The sequence below is a fragment of the Rhinolophus hipposideros genome (genome assembly GCF_964194185.1).
Source record: "Rhinolophus hipposideros genome assembly, chromosome: 3".
NCBI lineage: Eukaryota > Metazoa > Chordata > Mammalia > Chiroptera > Rhinolophidae > Rhinolophus > Rhinolophus hipposideros.
Window position 1 is genome coordinate 97559540 of NC_138049.1, and position 26015 is coordinate 97585554.

The window sequence follows — 26015 nt, forward strand, 5'->3', positions numbered from 1 at the left end:
ACTGTGGGCAAGCAGGCTCTGGGTGCCTGGGGCCCAGCCAGTGAGGGCTGGGGTGCTGGAGGCAGGCCTTCATATTCAGTGCCCTGGCACTACAAGGGCGTGGGGTGTAGGCAAGGAAGTCAGTGTCCAGGAGAACCTGGACTCTGGCTAAAGGAGAAGGCAGGGGCCGGGTGTCAGGTAACCTGAGCTCAGCCACAACCAGTTGTGAACCCTTTGCCTGCCTCCTTCTCTGGGCCCCAGCTACTTCACCTCTACATGGAGAGGTGGTCCTGAAGGTCTCTTCTGACTTGGAAGCTCCAGGAGTAAAATTCCCTGGTCCAGCATGTGGACATGAAGCCACTGAGGGTCCCTCTGAGTCACAGCTGTGGTCCCTTTCCCAAAGGGCTCCATCCCAAGTAGACCTGAACTTCCTGCTCAGCTACTGGGGAGGAGCACCCTCCTCCCTGCACTCCCACCTTTCTGCCTCTCTATCCCTGGTTCCTCCTCCAAGCACCCATTTCTTCAGCAAAGAGCAGCTGAACACCAGCAGAAGAGCAGGTGAGAAACACTGGGGATTAGACCATCTGTTTTCAGGGCAAGCTGTGGGACCTTGGGCAAGTCACAGTCCCTTGTCCAATTTACGGGATTGTTCTTTCTTCCTTTATACAACAGGTAAGGGCGGGGGATTAGAAGGTCTTTCTAGGTTTTGCTAAACTGAGGCCTTCACCCCCTACCCTAGCCTTCCTATACCCCTCTCCTACCGCCTCTTGGGGGCAGTGGAGAGCAACTGAGTTGGAATTATTTTAGGCGATCTAGGATTTGTGTGGGGCTCTGATCCTGCCCTTAGGTAGGTCCTAGCCTCCTACCGCTCCAGGTTCGCCTTAGGGAGCCGAGGCCCCTCAGAGGCCTGGGCCAGGCCCCAAGCTCCTGCAGGCGCCGCTGTCAGGAGGAAGGAAGGAAGCTGGGTCAAAGCCGCAGCCGCGTCTTCCGCTCAGGGGGAGTCTGCGGGCCGCTGGGGGCTCCCACTTCCCCAGAGACTCCTGGCCCTTCTAAGAACCCTGGTGGGCGTTCAACAAGGGTCACATCGTAACTCGTCCAGGTCCGCCTTGTCACCTCCACGGCCGGAAGTCACGAGTTCTACCTACCTCGGGACCAAAGGGAAAACCCAGGACTAGGGTGCGTTCGCGGGAGAGAAAAAAAAGATGGGGAGCCCTACACGTGGAGAAATCTTTGTGCCTTTTCCGCGGGCCCATATGGTGTAAGCAGTATTAATTACCATAGCTTTTTAATTAACAATAGCTTAATCTGAGCCTTAACATTGGCCACGACACCCTGCGCCTCGCCGCGAACCCGCGCCGCCCGCCCTGCCAACTCATCAATTAATTTTTATTGACGTTTTCTTCCCCAAACAGGCACAATACCAGGGTTTTCCAATTAACACCTCTGCGATCTCTAATTAGTGCAATTAACAGACTGATGGATGCCCGGAGTTTACCCGCGAGGGAGGGAGGGAACCGAGGGGGGAAGGGGCGGGGCAGCCCCCAGCGCGCTCTCGGGGCGCGTGTCCGGCTCTCGGGGCGCGTGTCCCGCTCTCGGGGCGCGTGTCCCGCGGGGGCGCAAGAGCCTGCGCGCAGCTGGAGGGGGCGCACGCTCAGCTCTTAGAGGGCCTGACCACAGGCAACCTGTACGCCGAGCAATGTGGTTTGCGTTGACATAAAGAGACACCGTTTCCAGCCTTCCAGAAACCTATCATCTAGTGGTGGAGCTGAAAGCCTGAGAGAGACTAGAAGTTGGAAAACCTGGCATCTAGCCCCAGCTTTATCACCAACTTCCTGTGTGACTTGGGCCAAGTCAATTACCCCCTTTTTCTCCTCTGAATAATGGGGAAAACTGGACTAGATGTTACTATTTACAATGTATACTATCAACTTCCAAAAATGATCGGGCAGCAGACCACAATAAAAGATAAAGATTCTTAAAATATACTATCATGGGGTAGTAGGGAGAATACATGAACTAAAACTTGACTAAGCCAGAGGACCTCCGACTTGAGCGCCTCCGACTTGAGCGCCTCCGAATCACCTTGGAGGGCTTGCGAAAACACAGACTGCTGAGCCCCAAGTTTGGAGTTTCTGATCCAGACGGTATGGAATGGGCCTGAGAATTCAGTTCTAAACTGTTCCCAGGTGATGCCGATGCTGCTTGTCCAGGACAGCAGAGCTCCAATGACAAGCGATGACTTCAGGTATGAGCTTCCTGGGGGCCCAAACGAGATGCTCCATCCCCAAGGCCACTCTTTCACTGAACATGGGTTGAATGCCTAATTCAGCCAAGCACTGAGGATCTACCTGCAGGAAACTGAAATGTGGTCCCTGACCTCTACAGACTTACAAAACTCGAAAAAGCCAGTGCAGTAGTGTCCTACATGCTTTGAGGGCAACTGGTAAAACTGGAGGTCCTGTTCCCCCCCTCCCTTTTTTTCTGAGTAAATCTGGCATTTGTCTTTTTGAAAGTTTAGCCACTAGCAGTTTGCACCGTGAAGGAAGTCATTCTTCTCTCTCCTCCAATGGCTGGCTAGAAGCATATTTCACCAACAATGACCCTTCATCCATTCATTGGTTCAACAAATATTTAAGCACAGTGTGCCAAGGCTTTGTGTATGCAGACCTGAACAGAACAGGACACAAGCCTTACTCTTCTGGAGCTTATGTTGCCATGAAGAGAGGCAGATCATAAATAAGGAAACCAACAAACAGATAAACTGAAATAAAATAAATTCTATCAAATGTTGAGTACAGAGAACAAACAGGGGGCTCTAATTTTAAGGGAAGGGGGCAGGGCAGGCCTTCTTTTTGAGGAAATGGCATTTGTGCTTAGAAATGAAGGGTGAGTAGGGTATTGGCCAAAGTGTCCACTGAATGCAGGGGAAACAGCATATGCAAAGGCCATTATTTTACAAGAGGTCACCAGTTCCAGACTTTTCCAGAGCTAAAAGTCTTTGAAATGGGCACACTTCTAGATTACAGAAAAAGACACACACATGGGTGCCACTTCGAACAGAGCATGAAGACGCCTTGTATTTCCTTCTCTTTTCCTTTCTTCATAGCTATCCTGCTATCAGATCTTACTTGTGTCAAGGCATATAAAGCAGAGGGCTTTTTCAGAGCAATAAGCATTGGCATTACAAGTAAGTGAAGGATGGTTCCCAATCTGTCACCCAAAGGTCCAGGGTTCTCCCCTCGTCCATTAAGCTCAGGCTCCAAAGGCCCACTGGCTTCAGGCTTCCAGGTAAAGGGAGGGCTCAGGCAGCACCCACTCATTTGCCATCCTTACTGCTGACCCTTCTCTCGTCTCTTATTACCTGTGTAAGAGCACTGAGCACTGAAGTCAGCAGTCTGAACCTTGGGTTCCTTATTTGTCATATGGGCTGATACCAATAAACTTTTCAGGTTGCTGTGGTATCAAATAAAACACACTGTGTGATGAAAGCGTTCAGAGAGAGGCAGTTACTATAATTGTGGGGGCCCAGAAGCTCCTGCTACAACCCAACTTTGAGTTGGCTATGGTTTAAAAATTGATCCCAGCCCTTGGTTCAGCACTTGAAGAAAATGAAGCAGGACCCAAGAGTTAGAATGTCTCAATAGCTCCAGAATGGGTCCCCAAACCAGAGTTGGGTGACGAGTCACATAATACTGGGCTCCCTGAGCAGGCCAGTGGTATCTCACCCCAAGCAGATGGGGCTCCCTGAGTTCCAGAAAAAGCCTTATCCCTCTGCATCCCCTGCCTCCTTGTACTTTGGGACTCTCCCTCCTGTGGGTCCAGCGGGCACCCTAAGCTTCCCTCCCTTCTCCCACTGCTGCCTGACATTTCCCCCAAATGACACTCTAGGAGCTACCTGCTCCAACTCTAGGGGCCGTCTAAGGCCTCTTTTTAGCCACAAAACTTCAGGGCCTGCGGAGCTTAGTGCAAGTGGCAGGGTGAGGACATGCCTCTCTAAAAGGCATGTGCTGTTGATGCCAGGTTCTTGCCCAAATTTCAAATAACTTTATTTCCTAGTTATAAAAGTAAAAGACATCTTGGTAGAAAATTTTGGAAAAAAAAAAATTAGTGCCCATCATTCTACCTCCCAGAGAGCCAGCCAGCCTTGTGGATCCACCCCTTCCAGTCAGTCCACTTTCACTCTCTTTTGGCATATGAACATTTAAAAAGTGAAACTGGGGTCATAATCTGTACATGGTTTGAATTTTCCTATTTTTCCACTCATCACTTACTATCATAACCATTTCCACATGACATCAAATATTTTAAGCAACAGTTTTTAGTGGTCACATAGTTGCTCGAATGGGCTGCATGTTCCAGAATTTATTTAGCCAATCCCCTAGAGGTGGACATCCAAACGGTTACCTATTTTTTTACTATGACACTGCAATAAACACCCTTATGCAAACAGAATATGCTACATTTCTATTTGCTTAGGATATGTGTTTGGAAGACAGAACTGCATCTTTTGAAGGCTCTTGATACATTTATTCCCTAATTGATGTCATAAAATTTGTACCAATTTTTCCCTCCCTTCAGCAATGTGCCCGGGTCCCAGAAGATTCACAAACCCCTCAGCTTTTTAGCGATTTCCCTCCATTCTCATCTCCTTCTTCAGAAGATTCTCAGGTCTTGCATCAGGCATTCACAATTCAATACTACAGACCCTGTCAAACCTGGATGAGTTTAAAAGGTACATGGGTGGTGCGCCTCTGCCTGCAATTCATACTAAGTACCGGGATCTGGGCATATAGAGGTGAATAAAACACAGCCCTTGCTTTTTAGGGGGTTTACAATCTGCTGGAGAAGAAAAGAGACACACCAGCAAACACAAGCACAGCATTAAAAAATAAAAAACACCCATACCTAGGCTCCACCCTGGATCAATTAAATTGGAATCTCTGGGGAGTGGGACCCAGAAATGGATAATTTTAAAACGTTTTCCAAGTATTCTAAACTTCAAGTATAGCCAGGGTTGAGAACCTCTGTCTTACATAACATACACAAACTTCAAAAATGTTATTATGTTGAATAGACACTGGGGGGCTATGGGTACCTAGAGGGGGTGGGGGTGCTCTGGGAAGGCTTCCTGTAGGAGGTGCCTTCTGAGCTGAGTCATAAAGAAGTGAAGCTCAGGCAAACAATTTGTGAATATATTTTATTCTTAATACTAACCATTCCACTCAGTCATTGAAAGTCCTTGCCCATACTGTGTGCCCTCCTCTCTTTTCCAGACAACCTGGTGCTCACTTTGACAAATGAAGAAGGAATCATGTTTTGAGGATACCTAGTGACTTGACAAGGTCACCTGGCTGTTAAGAGGCTGAACTAAACTGAAACCTGGGCTCTTCTGACTCTCAAACCAGTGCTCTTTCCCCTTCCACCCCATCCCAACCCACCTCAAAGGTGGTAAAGCCCAGAAGCGGTCACTCTGGAATTTCCCTGAAATCTGAATCTTCCTCACCACCACCACCACCCAGTTCACTTTTCACCGGCTCCAGCCTCAAAACGCTCTTACCAGGCCCTAGCAAGGTGGCCTCCCTCAACACTCCTTCCTAGTACCATGACCAAAAGGAAAAATTATAAAAAAAAAAAAAAGAGAACCAAAGATCCCACTCCATCTCATTAAGAAAGTAAACATAAGAGCCATCTAAGTGTCTAATTAAGCTTCTAATTAGTCCCTGCTTGTTACTAATGCAAATTAGATTACTCCGCTTAACTACAGCATGTCCACAACACCCTTGTTAATTGCGGCCTTTTGAAATTAAATTACTCCCTAATTAGCATATCAAAGCCATTGATTCGGAGCTGGGAAAGATGAGGGCAAGAGGAGGCGAATGCCAAGTTTGGTTAATCAGAGATGGCTAATTAAATAGTGACGTCTTTCGTGGGGGGCCTGCTGGTCAAAGGATGGGGTTTAATCACCCATGGCCTGAGTGGCCATCTGGAGCCTGCTTCTGGTAGTGAGTGCCCTTGTCACCAGGGGGCTCTTGTGGGCACAGGAGGGGCTCCAGCCAGCCTGGGCCAATGGTCTGGCCCTCCCTGGGGCCCTGGGCTGCTCAGCCCAGCATGCCCCCTGATGGGTCCTGGTCCCTCCCTTTGTCTCTGAGATGATATCTAGGTGCGGCTTTCACAGGGATCCTGAACCGACTCAGGGGACTCCAAAACACATCCACATTTGGGTATCAAGCTTCATTTCAGCATCCTTCCACATTTTTCTCCCTGTTTCAAGATGAGTAGCAGACGGGTGACTTCTGCCCAGTTCTTCCCTAGTCGCAACCTGTGGTTCCAGTCTTAGAAGGAAGTCTCCCCCATTCCCAACAAAAAGTTTGGGGGCAGGCTGGAGGGGCTCACCTGGGTAGGGATGGGCTAGTTTCAGCCTGGAACAGTCCCCTTGAGACACAAAATCCTATAATTCTCTCCATGGTAAAAAGAAGGAAAAACAATTATCCACCACCATCAGTTCTTAAGCAGCTGTGTAGGAATTAGATTTAGGGCAGGGCGTCCTTAAAGGTCTTCTCTGAGCTCTAGTAGAGACCCCACACAGGACAGGTGAAATCTCCAGGATGGAGTTGCTAACCAAAATGATCTCAGAGCTACGCCAGTCACCTAGGAGGCCAACCGAGAAGTGGGGGGGGGGGGGCACTCAATCCCAGTCTGACCTTACCACACAGAAATGTCGGCTCAATGTTGACAGTGTTTCGGTTTTACAAAAGAATCCAAGTGGGAATATTTATGTGAAATTCACTATTGTAATAAACTTTGTGTGGGTCAACAAAACTCATAAGTAGTCAATTTGTGACCTCAGCCCTTATGGCTAGCATTCCTGACAGGCAGGTTCCAGTTAGCTGTGTGACCCTGGACAAGTAACATTACCTCTCTGGGCTTGGGTCCCTCACTTGACAAATGAGAATAATACCACTACCAGAACAAGGAGGTATGTGAAACGGCACAGCACTGTTCCTCAGTTAGGGTCTGGTGACCACCTAGTTTGACTCTGCACCTGCTACAATCCCCTCTCCAGTTGGGATGACTTCTAGAACCTTCCTCCTCCATCTTCCATGCAGGAGGCAGAGTCTGGCCTTTCAGATGTCCTTTAAAATGCAGAGGGCTTGCTTCTACAGATGCCTGACCTGGCTGCTGGGCAGCTACGTAGAAGATAGGTACCAGACTCCTCTGCCCTCTGCCCGGATCAGCCCTGGCAGGGGCAACAGCTACTAAATGCTTCTTCTAAAAAAGATAGGACTTTCACAAAAATCCTAATGGACTGACAAATCCTTAGCCTGGTCTTCCAGTGTCCCACTTCCCCAGCTAGGGTGTGTTAGTGTGTGTGTGTGTGTGTGTGTGTGTGTGTGTGTGTGTGTGTGTGTAGGGCAAACTCTTTGGAGTCTGTCCCCAGCCCTCCCTCCTCCAGTCCTGCTCTCCAAGTTTCTCACCAGCAGCTCCTGCAGCACGCAGGGTCAGGGTCAGGGCCAAATTCCCAAAGAGCCGAGGTTTTGTTGATTTAAGGAGGGACCACACAGGGCCCAAGAGAGAGGAAGGAAGCCCCCCACAGCTCGGAAAGGGTGAATCCCAGGCAGTGCCCAGCCCGTAGGTCTCCATCCAAACCAACTTGGCAAAGAGGCCCAGAGCGGTGGTTTTATATTAGAAAATAAGTGAAATTAAAAGCAAAGCAGAAAAAGAGAAATGGAGAGGGGGCCAGGCTGTCCTGGTATGAGGGGGACGGCAGAAAGACGGTGCACAGGGGCCAAGCGGCAGCCTGCCTCGCTGAGCTCTCTCTACCAACGAGATTCAATTAATTGATAACAAGAGGCATCAAATTAATTTCTGGAGGATGTGCGATTCTGATGAAGGGAAATCTCATTGATGGTGATCAGGCAGGAGGGGTGGGGGAGCGCCCCTTTAATCAGGCTCCAGGGCCTAATTGGGAAGGAGGAGACTTTCCTGGGAAAGCAGGGTCCCCTGCCCCGCACCCCTTTCGTGATGGACCCCGAAGGCAGTGGGCTCTGGTCGCGGTGGAACAAAAAGGTAGTGCTCTGAGACCTTTGGGTCTCTTTGACTGAAGCCCAACCCTCGTCTGTGCGAAGAGGAGACCAGGGAGGGAACAGTTAGGAAAATCGAGGCCCAGAGAGAAGCCTGTCATGCCTAAGGTCGCAGAGGGAATGATAAAGTTGGTACTTCATCCATGATCAAGTGCTTTTACCGGTGCCCCTCCCCGGTGAGTCTGCGACCCAGACCCAGAAGTCATCCCCAAGCTCGAGGAGGGCAGAACGCGGTGTGAGACACCCTCCTTGTGGCTAAAAGGCGGAGGCCACGCTGTCTGAGCCTCCCCTTTGCCGCCCCTCTTCCAGCGGTCCCCGGACCCCCGGCGCCCGGCAGCGGAGTCAGGGCTCGCGGGGGGCCGCAGACCCCCAGCTCGGCAGCCTGGGGCTCACGTCTCAGAGACCCTGGAGCGTCCTGCCGTTCGCACTGATGCGCTCTCGAGGCACAGGGAGCCGCCGGCCGGGCTAGCAACACAGCGCGGGCGCGCTCAGCTGGGGGAGGACCGGTAGCCCTAACTCTCCCGGAAACGCCCGAGTCTTACTAAAGGAGGGATTCCCCGGAGTGGACCGACTCTCCACCCTCAACACAGACGACCTCCGCCAGCCCTCCGACTCCCATCCAGAGATGTGGAGGCCTCGAGAAGCCAGGGAGCGTCTCGCCGCTCAGTGCTTTGCTCCCCAAGCGTTCTCAGCAGCCGCCACTCCCTCGGTCTCCTGCAAATCCCGACCTCCCGTCTCTCCCCAAAATTCTCCGCAGCCCCGCGGAGCCCTTTCTTTTTAGGGTGCAAATGCACATCTGTCCAAAGAACCCCTGAAGTAAAGGTTGTATACCGCTACCCTCTTTTGGACCAACTTCTTTCGGCCTGGGTGTCCTGGCAGTGTGGGCTCTGAGGCTGGGCAATGGAATCCAAGGGAGACCGCCCGGTTGAGGAAAGAAGAACAGAAGCCCCCCACCCGCCAATGTCCCTTTATACAGCGTGGCCCTCCTGCGGGCTCTCCAGGGGTCAGAGCAGGTATTCTGCCTTGGCTTGGGAACGTCAGGACCGGCGCCTCCCTCCAGCAGCCAGTACCAATCCAAAAGATTAGCACCGGGGCACTTGCTCCATTTCTGATTTTCCAAGTAGCAAGACAGCCGCCCCTTAGGAAACCTCTACACCTGGGCCCTCTCACAGCTGCTTCACACCATACAGCTGCTTCACACCATACGCTCCACAATGTTTGTGGAATGGACAGCAGGAGGAGTCTAGGTCCATTCCCTGAGCCACCCTGCCCTGAAGTCGCCGTCACTTGTCTGTCCCTCCTTCACTGCGGTGGGAATTCTGGGTAACTTCTGCCCACTCACCCTGCCTACCTTGAACAAATGCCAGAGGGTCACACTCCACTTTGCTACTGTCTGAAGAAAATCCACAATCTCATTCCTCCGCCCCCCATTTGCATGGGAGCCCAGGTGCCATCAGAAACTCCAAGTGGGAGAGAAAATACCTTTCACCCCTGGCCCGCACAACCAATGGCCCCACTCACCCTCAGATCCCAGCTTGGCGGGGCGGGGGCTCCAGCTGGGCAGAAAATGGAGCTGCAGGAGGTGGACAGAGCCCCTAGGAGTTGGGGCACAGGTCACATGGCTATGGCCAGGGCTGGGGAGAAGAAAGGTACAGGACTGCAGTGGAGCGAGGGGCAGCTCAGCAAGGAAAGACCCCTTGGGGGTCCTGGAATAGGGATCCAGGGGAGGAAAGGCCCAGGCCTAGGTGGTCCCTGGAGGCACAAGAAGAAAGCTTCATCTCCATGGCCCAGTGCCCCGTCCAAACGTGCAGCTTTCGTGCTGAGAGTTCTTGATGTCTAGCTCAGGTGTGCCCTGAGCCCAGGCTCCACGGGGCCCACCCAGGGCCATCTGACACAACCATAGCATCAAGCAAGCTACAAGGTTTGGAGTGAAAAAAGGTTCCTGCCGTGTTCCCAGCATGGTTGCACTGGCAAGAGGGAAGAAGGTGTGCATTTCCATGGAGAACCCGGATGGCAATGCCTTAAGAGCAGCAACTTCAGGCTCAAGAAAGTTCCCTTTTTGCTCCTTAGAGATGATCCATCCAGGCGCACGACCCAAATTGATCTAAGACTTGTCTTCCACGAGGCTGTGTAAGGTAGGGTTTCAAAGAATAGAAGTCTCCCGTTTTGGAGAGGTGGTGCTGCCAGTAATTTTTCCTTCTCGGTGTTCTGGGGAACTATTCCTCCCATTTTTTTATTTGTCTCCATGAGCACCTTAGGCAGCTGGGGAGAGAGGGCACAACTGGACATTCCAGGGTCCTGGGCAGAAGAATGGCCCAAACCTGAGCTTGTCAAGGAGGGAGGGGGAAGTTGGTAGGGCCTCCTGTCCCTTCCTTTCTTCCTCCACACCCCCCCCCCACAGGAGAGCCTCACACCCTACTGGCTATACTGGGAGGTAGGAGCCCCACATTTCAGTCCCTGCTCTAACACTAACCAGCTGCGTAACCTCAAACAAGTTGCTTCTCTCTGTGCTCCATCTTCCCACCCCATAAAATGGAGGTGAATACTTGAACATTTCCAGTATTCAGTCCAACGTGTGGCCTGGCAGTGCTGGGATTCTAATAGTAAAAGCCACTCCTTGGTCAGCATGTGCCAGGCGCTGTGCTGCGTACTTTACATCTCCTCTTCTATTCAACTCCCAGTCGGGCTCTAAATGGGTATTATTGACCTACTTTACACATAAGTAAACCGAGGTTCCAAGAGCTTAAGTTCCCCAGAGTCCCATCACTTCTGGCAAGTTCCAAAGCCTTTTCCATTCTGATCCGCATTCTGCCCTGGGGAGGCCCGAGTTCCTTCCCCTGGATTCCAGAGCTCTGGAACCCAGTCGGAGGAAGGCATTCCAGTCAGTGGAGCCTCGGAATCCTGTCACACATGATACCTTTCCTGCCTTGGTCTAAGAAGCTGGGAGAGTTGTAAGATCATTAAGGGAAGCTGTGCGGAGCTCCCTGGATGGAAGAAATGATTATTTTGCACACTTTGGGTTAGTAGAAAAGTAAAGACATTGTGCCTTCTTGGAATGGGCATGGAAGGGCTTGCATGTCAGCTGGAGACAGGAAAACCAAGGCAGTGGGGCAGCAATGGGTTAGGATGTAGAGAAGGAGGGTACATACAGCTTCACTAGGTATGGCTTCTTGGGGAGATGACCTTTCCCTCCCCTTGCACCTCACACCCCTCCTCTAAAACAGACACCCTGCTCCCATCCTCCTTTCCCTGTGTGATTATCTGCCTCTCTTACCCTGACAGTGTGAGGTCCAGAGAGCAGACTCCAGCCTTCATTGCTTGGGCACTCCAGTGCCCAGCCTGGGACCTGCCCAGACAGAGTAGGGGCTTAACAAACATTTGGGGAATTACTGGATCAAAGGAAGCGCCCCCCCCCCAGCTCCCCTGCTTTCTTCCCCCCTGAGGAAGAGGTGTGTTTGGAGTAGGGGCCCAGCAGGATATGCACATTCCTGGCAAGAAGGGACCTACCTGCCAGCAGCCAGAAAGGAAGTTTCTGGCCAAAGGAGTAGGAAAGGGGGTGTGGGGGGGTGTCTAGGTGTAAGAAGGGCACCTACACAGAAAAAAACAGGGGCAGATACTTTTGCAAGTTAGGTCCAAACTGCCCTGCCCCCGGCATTTCCCAGCATTGCTGTCAGACCTTTCTCTCCCCAGGGCTCAGGGGTTCCCCAACTCCATAACTCCTGGGAAACCTGCCCAGGACTGGGAAAAGTATAGAAAACCCCACCCAGGGGCCCAGCACTTAGTGCCAGGAGAGCAAGTTCCTTTGGTCTCCCCCAACTTAGTGCCAAGGCAAGTCAGAGGGTCCAGGAGGAGAGATTCAGAACTTGGTGGGGTCTTGGGTGTAAGGGGGGGAAGGAACACCCACAGTGCCACTTCCTTCCCATGCCACCTTGCACCCCTGACAAGAGTGGGAGTGACACCAGATGGGACACCAAGGCACAGCCCTGCTTTTGTGAGGCTCAGATCTGGGCGTGTTGGACAAACAAGCTGTCCAGGTGTCCCCAGACCTCCCTCCAGTTGGCCAGGTGACAGAGAGCTCCAGAACCCCAGCAAGATAGTTTCTCCCGTTAAAAAAAAAAGGTCTGCAGACTTCCCCTTCCCCGCAGTGTTCCAGATCGGGCAGGGGTCGTCTGGGTCTGAGGCAGGGGCTGTCTGAGGCAAGTGGCTCCCCTTCCCCCAGCTGGGGCCTGCCAGCTTGGCCTTTCTGCCTCCAGCCCTCTGGTCCCTGTACCCATCCACTGGCTCACCAGGAGCATCAGGGGCTTGAAATGTCCAGCATGTCTAGGGTTCAGTCCCCATTCTCCAAGGAAAGTGAGTTTCTGGGTTCAAATTCTCGGTGTTGTGGTCTCGGTTACCCACTGTGTTCCACGGTGGGAATGGTGAGACTATCCCTTGGCTACGAGCAGTACAGCCGACCCTGTCTTGCTCCTTCATTCTGTGTGGGAGGAGGGGCACCCGGCCCAGCCTCAGGCTCCAACCCTAGCTGCCCCTCAGGCCATGCTCCTGTGGCCCTCAATCCCATACCCAACACAGTTCACTCTAGGACAATCCAGGCGTGTCCTTTAAAACCGGGGATGAAGACGCTGAAGTTCAAGTAAAAACCCGCATTGGCCAAAATGTTCCAGGGCTTTCTTAGGAACCGCGGGGTGGGGAGGACAGCTTCGGACTCAGGTTTGCTCCTCCCGGGGGGGCCCCCCCATCTCCAACCCCTGCTCCAGGACCCGCCGTCATCCTGCAGGGAGACCCGGCGCTGGGGCGATACACGCGGTGATCTCTATATACTCCTTAAACCCCAGGCGCCCAGCTAGGGAAGGAAATCGGCCCGGCAGGGGTTGCAAAAGACGCGGGAGGAAGGCTACTGCAAAGGGACGAACCGGGTGCTCTACGGACTCCGGGTCTCCGCGATCCCATATCCTCTTCCCCCAAACTAGAGGAGTCGGGTGGGACGCAGGTGTGTGTTCCTGAGGTCGCCCCAGCTGGAGAGGAGGAATCCGCAACCGTGAGGGCCTCGGCCTCAGAATCCGCGTCGCGCGAAATCACACGGCCCTTTGACGGGGAGGCCGGGACCCCAGGTCGCTGAGGGCTCCCCGCCTTCTAGCACCACATTCTCTACCCCCCGCTCAGCCCAAGTTAGTTTGTTTGGCTTTGATGGGGAGCGCGAGGCTGGAGCGCCGAGGGGGTGACCGCGGGTCAGAGAGGTGTCTGTGGAGGGGCTGTCCGGAGGAAACACGGGAGTCCTCCATCTGGGAGGGGAGGTCCCGCTTGGTCACTCTAGGACACTCTTCCCAGGTGGCCTCCAAACCCTGCTGCTGTCCTCCCTTTCCCCTCTACACACTGAGGCGGGGGGGCTTTCCCCAGTGGGGTGAATAAAGGTATCCGCCAGGTCAATCCCCCACTCCAGCACCTGGGCACAAAATCACAGGGGCCCATTCCAGACGCTCTCAAGTCTCCAAGAAGTTTTCCGCTCTATCTCCGAGTTGACCGGGGACGACGGAAAGGGGTGGGCTAGCCCGGGAACCTCCGAGGTGCAACCCCAGCAAAACGAGTCCCCCTCCTCGTTCGAGGAGACGCGGCTGGTGGGACCGCGGCCCCCCCATCTGCCTCGGTGCGTCTCGGGGAGTCTTGGACAAAATGGGGTTGGGGAAACTCACTTCCCTCCCCAGCCCAGTAAAGTCTGGGCCGGGAAGTAGTCTTTGTCTGATTCGGGGAGGGCGGGGGTGTCGCGCCCCTTTACACCCCATTCCCAGCGGTCAGGCCGGGAGGGGGCGGGGCTCGGATTCTTGGGGAAGGGCGGGCCTCGGTAGCCTTTCCATTCCCCCCCCCCCGCCAACCTCCGGCGGCCCCCCCACCGCCGCCGCGCCGGGGCCCCCACCTGTTCCCAACGCAACTCGGGGCTGCGAGGGCCCAGGGCCGGGTGTCGCGGCTGCGCGGGGTCAGGGCGCCGCAGCCGGCCCTAGCTGGAACAAAGTGCGCCGGCCTGGGCCCGGCTCCTCCCGGCGCGGCTCCCGCGGGCAGTTTGCAAACACAAAGTGAGCCAGTGAGCGGGCGAGAGAGTGCGCGAGCTCGGGAGTTGGTCTGGTCGCCGGCCCAGCCCCCACCCGCGTCCCCGGGCTCGGCCCGCCACCTACCTGTCCGGCCCGGCCGCTCCGTGCGGGCTCCGGCCCGTCAGCCCGCTCGGGGCATGGGGCTCGCTCGGGTCGCGCAGCCCGGGCCCGCCGCCGCCCGCTGGGGCTGCCCCTCCGCGCCGCCCAGCGCCGCGCAGCTCCGGGGCGTCCTCCCTCCGCGCCGCGCCGGCCGCCGCGCGCCCTAGCCCCGCCGGGGCATCGCACTTTGTGGGCAGCTCGGCCAGCTCCGGCTGTGCTCCTCCTTCCCGGTCCTCCCGCGACGCTGGTTCGCTCGCTCCGGCTCCGGGGCTCCGGGACCCCGGCGTCCCCGCCCCCGGCCCAGCCCTGGTTCCGGCCGGGGCTCCTCCCCGCCGCGCCGCCGCCGCCTGCGCCGCGCCCTCCTCGCAGGCTGGGGGGCTCCGTACGCGGGCCGCACAGTCCGGTCCGCAGGGGCGGCCGGCTCGGGACTCCGAGGGGCTGCGACTGAGCCCGGGCTGCGAGTGGCTGCGAGCCGGCGGCGCGCAGGCGGGGCGGGCGGAGGCGGGGAGGCGGGTGCAGGGGAAGGAGGGAGCGCGCGGAGCCCGGGCGGAGGGAGGGAGCGAGCGAGCGGGCGGTGGAGGGAGGGAGGGGAGACCAACTTCTAGCGCTACCATAATTCGCCTAAAGCAGGTGCAGCAACTTTCACCAGGCAAGGCTTTCGGCTCGGAGCTAAAGACCACGTGGACCAAACTTGAGGGAAAGAGAAATGGGAACACGGGGAAAAGACGTGGGGGCTGAGTACCTGAAAAAGAGGGGAGGTGGAGAGATCAGATCCGAGCAATTCACCTTGGCCTCGCGAATCCTATGGCGCGCTGTGCAAACCCCAGACCTCTGGAGTCTGGAGGTACGGCCAAGCCCTGCTCCCACACGGTTCACTGGTTCCCGGCGGGCTGCGCTCGGCGTGGGGAGTGGCTGGTGTCGGGCCCGGGCCCTTCCATCGCTCCTGCTCCCCACTGCGTGGAGGTTGGGGTGGGTTTTTGAACTGGGGTAGGGGAGGTAGGGAGGCTCCTTCTGGGCTTTGTGCGTGCACGGTCACCCCCGGAGCGCGCTGCCTCCCTCTCCGGAAGGGGAATTTCCCATAAAGTGTTCTGTGAACCCGTGAAGAAGGGGCCCAAAGCTAGATCCACGCGGCCTAGCGAAGTGCAAAGTAGAGGCAATTATCCGGACAAATTCGACTGTAAACAAAACTCAACGTCTTTTGCCTGGGAGAACTGAAGGGATTGTGTTGGCGGCAGGGGTGTGTGTTTGGGTTGGGAGGGGCAAGTCCGGATGAGGAAGATCCCGGAGGGGTGGGGGTGCTCTGCTGGTAGCAGATGTCCCGCTCACAGACCCGTGGCAATCTGAGTAAGTCCTCCCTTTCACCCTCCATCTCCCCTCCCCAAACATCTCCCATCTGGCCCTGGGTGTTGAGGTGGGGAGAGGTGAGGGATGCCTTCGGGATGACCAAAGAATGCCCTTGACCATGGGAGGACCGTACTGTAGGGGTGGGGGCAGAAAGACAATGACTCTTGAGGCTCTCTGGGCCCAAATCACCTGAAGCAGGTGAAGAGGGGCAGACACTTGCTGCTCCAGTGGAATGTGAGCTGGGAGTGCTTCAGGGATTGGTGCTCAGGGAGTGTCAGTGCTGCGGCCTGGTGAGAGAGGATTTCTTGTTACTCTAGGCCTTTCCAATGGGGCTTGGAAGAAAAGGGTCTCGATTGAAGAGGCTCCCTCTTGGGTTGTTCTCCATCACTTACTCCACTTCTTTTCTGTGGGTACAAATAGCCAGAAGTAGTTGTCATGTCAGTGATACCTGTCCAGATCCAGATCCTATGTATTTGCCCTCCTGGGTGGGCGTTGCAGGCATACTTGGGTCTGGCTGGAGCCTTTCAGGTATCTAGGTGTTAAATTGTTGGGGGAGGGGGTAGGACTCTCAAGTGCCATTTATCTGGATACCATTCTTGGAAAGTGACCTTTCCAGTGTAGCAATAGCAGTAGCAATAAAGAATAAAATAACAGCAGCTAACGTTGGAGTCATCATAGCACATGCCAGGCATAAGATTCATTTCATCTGCACAGTAACCCTATAAGGTAGATAGTACTATTATCTCCATTTTATGGAGGCGGAAACTGAGGCACAGAAAGATGAAGACACCTTTTTAGACGTACACGGCTGGCTGGTAAGTGATGAAGCAGGATTGCAACCAGAGACACTTCAGTGAGGACGGGGAAGCGCTTGTGGAGATCTTTAGCCTGCTTGTGGATTCCGAAGAGGGAGTACAGTTTGGGGGGAAGGAAGCCCTTGGTCTCGTGGTCTGATTTATTTTCTGTGGAGCCAGCTCCGGTAGGAGTGAGGGTGTGTGGACAGGCTACGCCCAGGCCTGGAGTTGGCAGGTCCTTGTGTAAGCCCACCTGGGCCATGTTCTCCTTCCTATCCTTCTTGCAGACGCTTGGGGTGGGGTGAGAACTAGGTGCTTTTGATAAAATGATGGGATTCTGTGGTGGTGGAATGAGGTGACTTCCAACGGGCTTCTCCAGCTCTTTTATGGCTGGCTGTCATAGCCACTGAGTCCTTTTCTAATGCCTGCCTGAAGTAACCCACTGAATCTCACACGTGGGCCTACTTGCCCAAAAGAATTTCCTGGGAAACGCTTTGGCTCTCATTTCTCTCATTACTCCTCATCTCTAGGCTAGCTCACTTCCCAGCACCCTGTGAGTCACCGTGGCTGGGGGTGGGGAACGCAAGGGAGGCAAAAGACCCTATCTTGTCTTCACCTAAAGGGTGAAGACAACAAGGCCTCACCAAAGAAAGTTATAGAATAAACATCCTGAAATCAAAGCAGCTCATCCAAAGGCCTTCCTTCTGAGGCAGGAGCTCTGTGAGCAGGTTCAAAAGAATAGCCCTTGGCTCCTGAGGCAGAGTGACAGGGAATTAGCAGGAGGGTCCGCTTTCTGTCCTTGTTCCTTCAAAGGGTCCAGGGTCATGGGCTTTGGCTGTGGCAGGAACCAGAGCCATGGCCTGGCCCTACTAGAAGGCCATGGTTAAGAGCACAGAGACTGGAGTGAAGCAGCCTAGGGTTGAACTTCAGCCTCTGCCACTTACCAGCTGTGTGAACGTCGCAAGTTACATGATGTCTGAGCCTCAGTTTCCTCATCCACAAAACTGGGAAGATGCATGCTAGGGTGGTTGGGAGGATAGCATGAAAAAGCATTGGCAAAGTCTTGCTCCATGACCTGGTCATCAAGTGCTTTCTATAAATGTTCATTTTTTCTTTTGTGAGCTCCAGTTTCCTCACTTGAAAAAATGAGGACTATCGACCTCACAAAACTTCGAATCATGCATAAACTGCAGTTAATACTTTTATTAAATGCCTCCCATGTTCCAGTCACTTAATTCATGTGCTATTCAGCATGGTAGCTTTTCTCATTTTGTAGGTGGGGAACTCAAGACTCAGAGAAGGTAAGCAACTTGCCCCATGTCACACAGCAAGGAGGTGGTGCAGCAAGGACTTGCTCCCAGGTCTTCTTGCTCAGAAGCAGATGCTCCTTCCCAAGGTTAGCTGCCTCCCTGCTGTGGAAAGGAAGCAGGCTAATGGGTGAGCTTGTTCTGAGTGCCAGGCCTCGCACTTGGGGCTGTGTATGTTCAGAAACGTTAATCTCCGTATTCCTACAGTCCCAACACATCCATGCCCAAATGTTTTGTTTCCATTCATCTGATTGCTTGCATCTTACTTTTTCCCCTCAAAACCTTTTTTTCAGTCATTAAAGAATAAAACTTTGCCAGCATAATATAGCAGCCCCACTCCTAAGTATACACCAACAAAAAAACCTAAACGTATGTATTCACCAAAAGACATAATACTTATGTATTCAAATACATGGTATTCAAATACATGAGCTAGGACTTGGCAATGAAAATGAACAAACCATTGCCACACGTAGCAACATGGAGAAATCTCACAACCAGAGTGTTGAGCACAAAAGCCAGACACCAGAGAACACACACAGTATGATTCCACAGTATGATTCCATTTATCTGAAATTCAAAAATTGGTCAAACTAATTGATGGTGTTAGAACTCAGAACAGTGGCTACTCTAAGTGGGGGAGAGACTGGGAAGGGCATGAGGGCCTTCTTGGGGGTCTGGAAATGCTTGTGTTTTTGGAATTTGGTCACATGGGTGTTTCACTTTGTGAGAACTAATTGGGCTGTATGTGCATTTATGATTTGTGCACCTTTCTTTATGCTTTAAAATGAAAAAGCTTAAAAATGGTTGCTGGTCTTGTGGAGGTCCTTCCATACCCCTCCCTCTCATTCTCCATCTTTCCATTCCAGAGGTAGGCAGTTTCTTGAAGTTGGTAGGTGGCCTTCCCACGTAAGTTTTATATTCTCAATCATTTAGCATTGCTTGGGCATCTTGAAATTTTAAATGAAACGTATCCTTTTGCTCCTTGCTTTTACTTTGTGTTGGTGGTGGTTTTTTTACTCAACTTCATGTTGCTGAGATTAATTCAAGTTTGCTACATGTATCTCTAGTTCATTACTTGAAAAGGCTTCTGAGCTTGCCACTGTATCAATGTCCAGGTTTCTTTACCCAATCTCCTCTTGACGGATAGTTGGGTCGTTTTCCATGTTTGGCCATTGTGGTCACACTGCAGTGGGTTGTGGGGTGAGGTGGGGGGGCGCTTCCAGGGCTTTCTGTTTCACTCTCCTCCAGTGCCTCCTGCTAAGTCGAATTGTCCCCCCTCCCCCCTATGGCTCCCCCACTCTAGAATCTTCTCCCCTCCCATATCTTCCAGCTGTTCCTCCCCACCCTGCTTCCCAATCTTTCTGACTCAGAAAGACCCAGGTCTGTACTAGTGGAGGTGGGGGAGGGGTAGAAAAGGGCAGCTTTTTCCCTTGCCACAAATGCCCCTGTTCCCCAAGATAAATGACGATTTAAACAAAGAAATATTTCATTAAAGGTTGATATCTTAATGAACTGTGCCAGGAACCTTCAAGGCACTCTTCAGACTCCCCCTTTTCAAGGGGGGCTCCTACTCCTGGGGAGGGGGACTTATCAGCTTACCATATTGCCCTGAGTAGAGGACCATGCAGTGTGGAGAACTGTCCCAGGGGGCTGTGGAGGGGAGGGCACCAAGACTGAAAGAGGGGCTGGATTGCCCTTCTTGGTACCAGGCCAGCTGGCTGTCCCCCAGCCCTGAGAGATGTTTGCAGGCCCCCCCTGCAGTCACTTTTAGGGACTCAGAAACTCAGGCCTTGTCCTCAGGGCTGTGGGCACAGGACTCCAGGATGATTGCTGGGAAATCAGTCATTAAGGATCAGGTAATGAACAAACACCTGACAAACAGTGGACAATTTTCTATCAATTAGAACACGGTGTCTTTGGGTCAAATGAGATCCCCTCCACAGAGGGATTTCCATTTAGGGGGAGAGCAGGACACGCACAGGGATAAATGAGAGAGCAGACCCAGCACCCTTCCCCTCTCCCATGCTGTGCACTGGCCAATCCCTGAGGGGGTATGCCTAGGGGCAAGACAAGGAAAGGCCAAGGAGAGGTGTGTGTGGGGGGGGAAGAACCCCTTCTCCCTCCATGTAGTTCTTTGTCCTTCAAGAGCTACCCCCTTGTATTCCTCCCTTGCAAAGATGCTTGGATTTAAATCCCAAAGCTGTCACTCTCAAACCTGAAATCCTAAATCAAGAGGCTTAATCTCAGTTTCTTCAACTGCAGGATGGGGAGAAAGATGTAGGTCTGGCAGAGAGGTGGTGAGGAAAGATATAACTTGCAGCATTCTTCTCATTATAGGTGTTGGATAGACGGAAACTATCGTCTTTATTTCTGGATTACCCCAGCCCACTCCCCCTCTTTCCCCTTCATCTTTAGCACACCTGTTGAGGCTGAAATGTGTGGTTGGCTAGCTTTTATTTAATAAGCACCTAGTAACTTTAAATACATTGTATTGTTTGTTAACTGCTTAACCATTTAGGCCTCATCTCTCCATCTAGATAATAAACTATGGTCAGTGGCCCGCAATTTTAGTCATTTTTGGATTTCCTAGGGGACCCAGAGTGATGTGTTTTGCACAGTAAATGCACAGTAAATGCATGTTGATTTGATTTGATTATGATTTGATCATTTGGAGTGAAGTTAAAAAAAAAAAATAGCCTGACGCCTCAGGGCAAGTTTGTGCCCTGTAGGTATCAGTTGGGGGTTGTAGAACTAATGCCATAACTGTATCTTTCAGTGGTTGGAGGGCAAGGCTGAGTACTTGGATAGAAAACAGAACAAGATACCACCTCCTCTCAGAGGTCTGTGCTCCCCATTCTTCTCATCACTCCTCCCTGTTGCTTTTCTGCTTGTCCCCTGGGGGTGCCTTTAGAACTCTGTGCTTAGCAAGAGAATATTCCTTCCCCGTGGAACCTTGAGGGCCTGGGATTTGGGGTCTCAGCCACTGGCACTAGAGGGTGAGGTACAATGTGAAAAAGGAAAGTCAAAGTCAAGGTAGCCTCCCACTGGAAATAGCCACCACCTACTTATTAAGCATCTACTGTATACCAGACAATTTTTATATGCATCTCTGCTCCCTATGGGGGTACTAACATTTTGTTTATTTGTTTTAAGAGAAGGCAGTGGCCTGAATGGCAGAGTCAATGGATGTAGGGTGGACATAAGGGGAGATGAGAGTCTTTGTTAGTCCCTTATCGTGTGCCGCGTCTGGCTGGCTCCAGGAGTGGGCCTCACACATTTTCCTGGGGCTTCCACACGTGTGTCCACGTCACATTCCATGCCTGGCCTGGACTTCAGGGCCCACCTCCTTCCCGGTTCTCCTGCACCCCTTCTCCCTTCTGTCCTCTACTCGCCTCTGTGCCTGACAGCTCCAGTCCCAGAGATCTCCCTCATGTTTGTTCGGCAGCAGGAAATCCCTGAGCCAGGCCTCTGAGGCTGGGTCTTGATTAGAGCAGAAATATCGTGCCATCAGGCGCTGTGGTAACCACTCTTCATGCATGACCTCATTTCACCTCCCAACAGCCCTCTGAGATAATACACCAGATGCTTTTGGTGCCCTGTCCGTATGCCCTCACCCTGACCACTCATACCCCTGAGGCTTCTCATCGCCAGCGCCTGCCTGGCCCTCCCTGAGGGCAGCCTCTGGGCTCCAGTGCCCACTTTGCCAGTGTGTGGGAGGCCAGAAGTACCAGGGAATTAACATCTTTTGGGCAGGCCCGCCACCCATGATGGATGTGAATCGGTGTATGAATACCCCCACTCCTTCACCCCTCTGGTGGGTAACTGTGAGGTGTGTGTTCTCTGTGCACTCCCAGGGTTCCCCCGGCAGGGCTGAGCCCACCCTAGTAGCTGGCTGGATCATACACTTTATTGCCTCCCTTCGCTTCCTTATCTTACTCCCCCACTTCTCTCCTGGGGTTTCTTAAATCAACCATATGGACTAAATAGTTGTCTCAGGGCTGCCTCAGGGGGAATCCAGCCTAAGTCAGGTGGGTACTGCTATTATCCTCATTTTACAAATGACAAGACCAAAGCTCCCAGAAGCTGAAACTCACATACAATCCCACAGTTACATAAGCGAAAAGCCAGTGTTCATAGCTGACACTCCACTCTACTGTAGCTACACATGGCTCTAACATATGGCTTCTGGAGGACCCTTCCCCCTGCCTCCGGAAGTCTGGTTCAAGTCCATTCCTCTTGCTCTTGCCTTGAGAGGTTAGAGGTGAGGAGCAGGGTGGGTCAGGCACGAGTGACTGGAAGAGGGGAGTGTTTCCAGGCCTCCCAGCCCTCCCTGCCTCCCTGTGAGTCACTGGCGGGCAGTCAGAGCCAGTCCCTGGGTCACAGGCAGAAAGAGAAGTGATGAACACTTACAGGGCTGGACATAGAACAAATGGAAAAAAGTGAAAGCCACTTGGAGTGCTGGAAAAGGAGAGGACTAAGCCAGAGGTACAAGGAGAGGGCAGGCTGGGAGCTGAGGAATCGTTCTAAGCCTTTGTGTTATTCAAGGGACTGTGACAGGACTTCCCTGGACACAACAGCCCCTATAAAAGCAGGAGGAACCAAGGTGAGAGATAGGAACGCATTTCTTAATAGTGAGGTTTGCTCAGCCTGACAACATAGGAAGTCCCCTGCTAAGAACCTCAAGGCCAGGGGAGAAATTGGCCTGCCTCTTTTATGAGTAGAAGTGGGCACCTTGCGTGGGGCAGGGAATGACCTGATCCCCTCAAAGACGAAAGTTACAGAGAGGACATCTTGAAATGTTCTACTTGTTTGATTTTCATGACACCTTTGTCTTAGCATAGGTTCTCCCAGAAGCAGACTCTGAGGAAAGGATTCCAGCGCGCACAAGTCGTTTATTTGGGAAGCTGTCCCAGGAAATACCAGTAGGGGAGTGGGAAAGTGAGAAGGAAGGGCAGGAAGCCAACCCAGGGAGTGTCATCATGCAAGTTATGCTACCACGTGAGCAAGAGGGGCCCAGAGCTGCTGGGAAACTCCGGAAGATGTATGGGACATGCCTCCAGTCGTCCATACCATGGGACAAAAAAGCTGGGGTATTTATCCAACTCCCTCTTGGTCATTGATTGAGGGCTGTTTCCAGGCACATTAACTCTCCAGTACTTCCGACTTGCCCTGAGCTGGCGCCAAGAGTGTTTCCACCGCCAGGAAAAACCCTCAGGCAAAGAGCAGGTGTTGGCAGTAAGAAGCTTCTCCGTCTAGAGGTAAGTGCCGAGAGACACGGGCTGGGTGCCAGCACCTGCCACACTCTGCACTTCTCTTCCCCTTCTTGACTTTTTCTTTCTGTGTGCCTTTGTGGGTTCATGTCATCTCCTACTGTTCTCTCTTAAATGCTTGGTGTTCTCAAGGCTTCTGCCTTAAGCCATGGCCCCCACAAACTACATGTCCTCTTGGACAATCCCATCTACTCATGGTTTTAACCACCATGTCTGAGTTGGCGCTTCCAAGTACTGTCCCTCACTTGGACTTGCTCCCACCCCCATATGTGCGAACCTCCAGGGATGGCATACTCAGCATATCCCAGACCCAAATCATCACCGGCATCCAAAAACATGTCCTACCTCTACACCACTTCCCCATGGTGGCTTCATGGTTCCGTCACTCTAGAAACTAGGAATCACCCCCTTGATTCTCCCTATCCCTTCTCTACATGGTCACCAAGTACCGTGGACGTGGCTTCCAAAATATTTCTGGGTCATTTCCTCCTTTCCACCCCTACTCCCATCTGGACCCTCATCATCTTCTAGCTCCCTTCCCACTTCCAACCTGATCTCCTCCCTACACTTCCCTCCAGGCCATCCTCCACAGTGGTCAAAAAGTTCTGTTGAAAGTGCCAACCTGAACCCCTCATGCCTTGCTCCAAACCCATTTCCGCAGGGCCAAATTCAAGCACCTTGGCCTGGTGCACAGGGCATAAGGTGTTCTTTCTTGAACCTCCCATACCATCCCTGGCTTCTCCCAGTTCTGCCACTTGGGACTTGTGACAGATAGGTGCGGTGTTGTTTTCCTCTCCTGCTGTCTGTTTGGAATACTTCTCCTTCCACTCGCTTTCGGCTGACTCTAAGACCCAGTTTAGATGACACTTTCCCTGGGAGGTTTTCCTTGAATGCCCTGAGCTGGATTAGACACTCTTCTTTTGTGCTTTTGTATCTGTGTATGTGTTAGAAAATTCACTTCAAATGGCTTAAATAACAATGGGAATTTGATTGGCTTGTGTAACTGAATAATCAAGGGGTAGGGCTCACTGCAGGTGATGTGTGATCCAGGGGCTTAAAACAATGCCGTTGGATTCTCTCCCATTGCTAACTCCACCTTTCTCTGGGTGGGCTTCATTCTCAAAGTCCTTGGAGGGAGTCCTGTCAGATTCAGACTCACATCCTGCCTAGTTCAGTCCAGGGAACTGATGAAGCAAAGCCTGGCTTGTTGGGACCTGATGAGAAATTTACTTGCCCTTCTCCAAAACAATCCAAATCGCCAAGGGCTGAGAGTGTTCCACTTCAGGGGTTGGCAAAGTATGACCAACTCGTTGCTGTAGTGACAGCCCTGTAGTAGAGGCAGACACCAGCACACTTTTTCTGTAACGGGACAGACAGTAAATATTTTAGGCTTTGCAGTCCAAGGCAACATTGAGGATATTATGCAGGAACTTACATAACAAGGGAGAAAACAAATTTCCCCCCAATTTTTATGGATGGGATCACCGTTATAATAATAATCGAGTAGCTTTTTGTAATACAGACCTACTGAGAAGCACGAGATGGGGGGGAAGATACATTTTGTTTAACTGGGGTTCAGCGTTCATGCTCCCTTATCAACACGTCCGTGGCAAATGCTCATCGGTAAAAATCATTCTTAGCTCACAGTTCATACAAAATCTGTTAGGACAGGGCCTGGGGGACAATCGTTTGCAGACCCCTGAATGAAATCAAACCATTACAGAGCTAAAGGAAGAAACTGTGGGAAGTTGGGAATGGAGAGAGCAAAACACTCTGATGGTGGAAACGTTATGGATACCACAGGTCTTGGTATGTGGGGCTCCCTTTGTGAGGTGCCGTTCAGAGTCGGGCTGGGAAGGCATTTTATAAAGCATTTATATATAAGACAAGTTCGTGTTCATTAGGTCCCCTAATCCTGACACCATCCCTATAAAGCAGGCAGGACAAGAGTGATTGTACCCTTTTCACAGAGGGGAAACTGAGGCTCAGAGAGACATGGCTGTCTGAGGTTTCACAAGCAAGACCTCTTTGGGACACTTTTGAGGGTTCTAAGACATGAGCCTTGGGACCTGTACATTGTTAAGTAATTGAACTGTGGTGTCCCCTGGTTGGGGGGCAAAGGCTGGTCCAGCAGGAGGACAGGCTGGCCTGGACATGGCCAGGAGCCTAGGCTGTAGCTGGCTCTGTGACATCCAATGGCCGACTGGGATGGAGCTGGTCAACACAGGTGCTCAGTTCTGTTTCCAGAATCTCTGGGCTTACGTCTGTCTCCCTTATATCTCCCTATGCAGGACAGGTAATACCATCTCAGTAGCCGCAAACAAGAGAAAAATCGGGCTTCAAGAAAGTACGCCCAGGACCACAAACAAGGAGTCTGAGCCCTTTCTTTACTGCCTCCAGCCTCCCGCCTCCCGGCCTAGCCTCGGTGGGCTCCCTGATGAGCAGTACGGGTTCTCAGGGCCAGGTGGGGTTTAAACCTTGATGCTGGGATGACCCCTGGGTGGGGACAGGCTTAGGCAGCCCTGCACAGGACCTTCTCAGTCGTGCTTCAGGGCTGCCGGCCTCAGGCGGGGCTGCAAGGTGAGGGCAGGGTCAGGGGTGTACAGAGGCAGAAGAATGGTTGCCGGGCTCCTTTCCAGGATGATATTTAGAAACCAAGAGAGAGTGTGCCAGACACACACATGCACACCTTCTCTGGTCTCACACACATAGGTACACACTCCCATAGTCAGACAGTCACACTCTCACCCATCTTCACTACCAGGCTCTCGCACCCACATGCACGTCCCCATGGTTTCCCACAATCCCAAGCTCATACAACATGGTCATACTCATCAGTGTTAGTTTCCTAGGACTGCCACAGCAAAGTACCACACAGCAGGTGGCTGAAAACAGCAGCACTTTATTGTCCCACACTTTTGGAGAAGTCCAAAATCCAGGTGCCGTCTCAGACTTGTAGGGAAGGGTCCTTCTTTACCTCTTACTAGCTTCTTGTGAGTTTCCGATCGCCCCATGTGTTCCTTGGTTTATAGATGCATTACTCCAATCTCTGCTT

At 52.6% G+C, this 26015-nt stretch overlaps 1 protein-coding gene across 9 annotated transcripts in view; it reads right to left on the bottom strand.

Annotated features, from left to right (window-relative positions):
* Positions 1-14681, bottom strand: part of FOXP4 (forkhead box P4) — a 51602-nt gene extending 36921 nt beyond the window's left edge. For all 9 annotated transcript variants that reach the window (XM_081045379.1, XM_081045378.1, XM_081045377.1 and 6 more), the window contains exon 1: positions 14228-14681. The gene's annotated coding sequence lies outside the window, so the exon portion shown is untranslated. The remainder of the gene's footprint in view (positions 1-14227) is intronic.
* Between the last annotated feature and the right edge of the window lie 11334 nt (positions 14682-26015).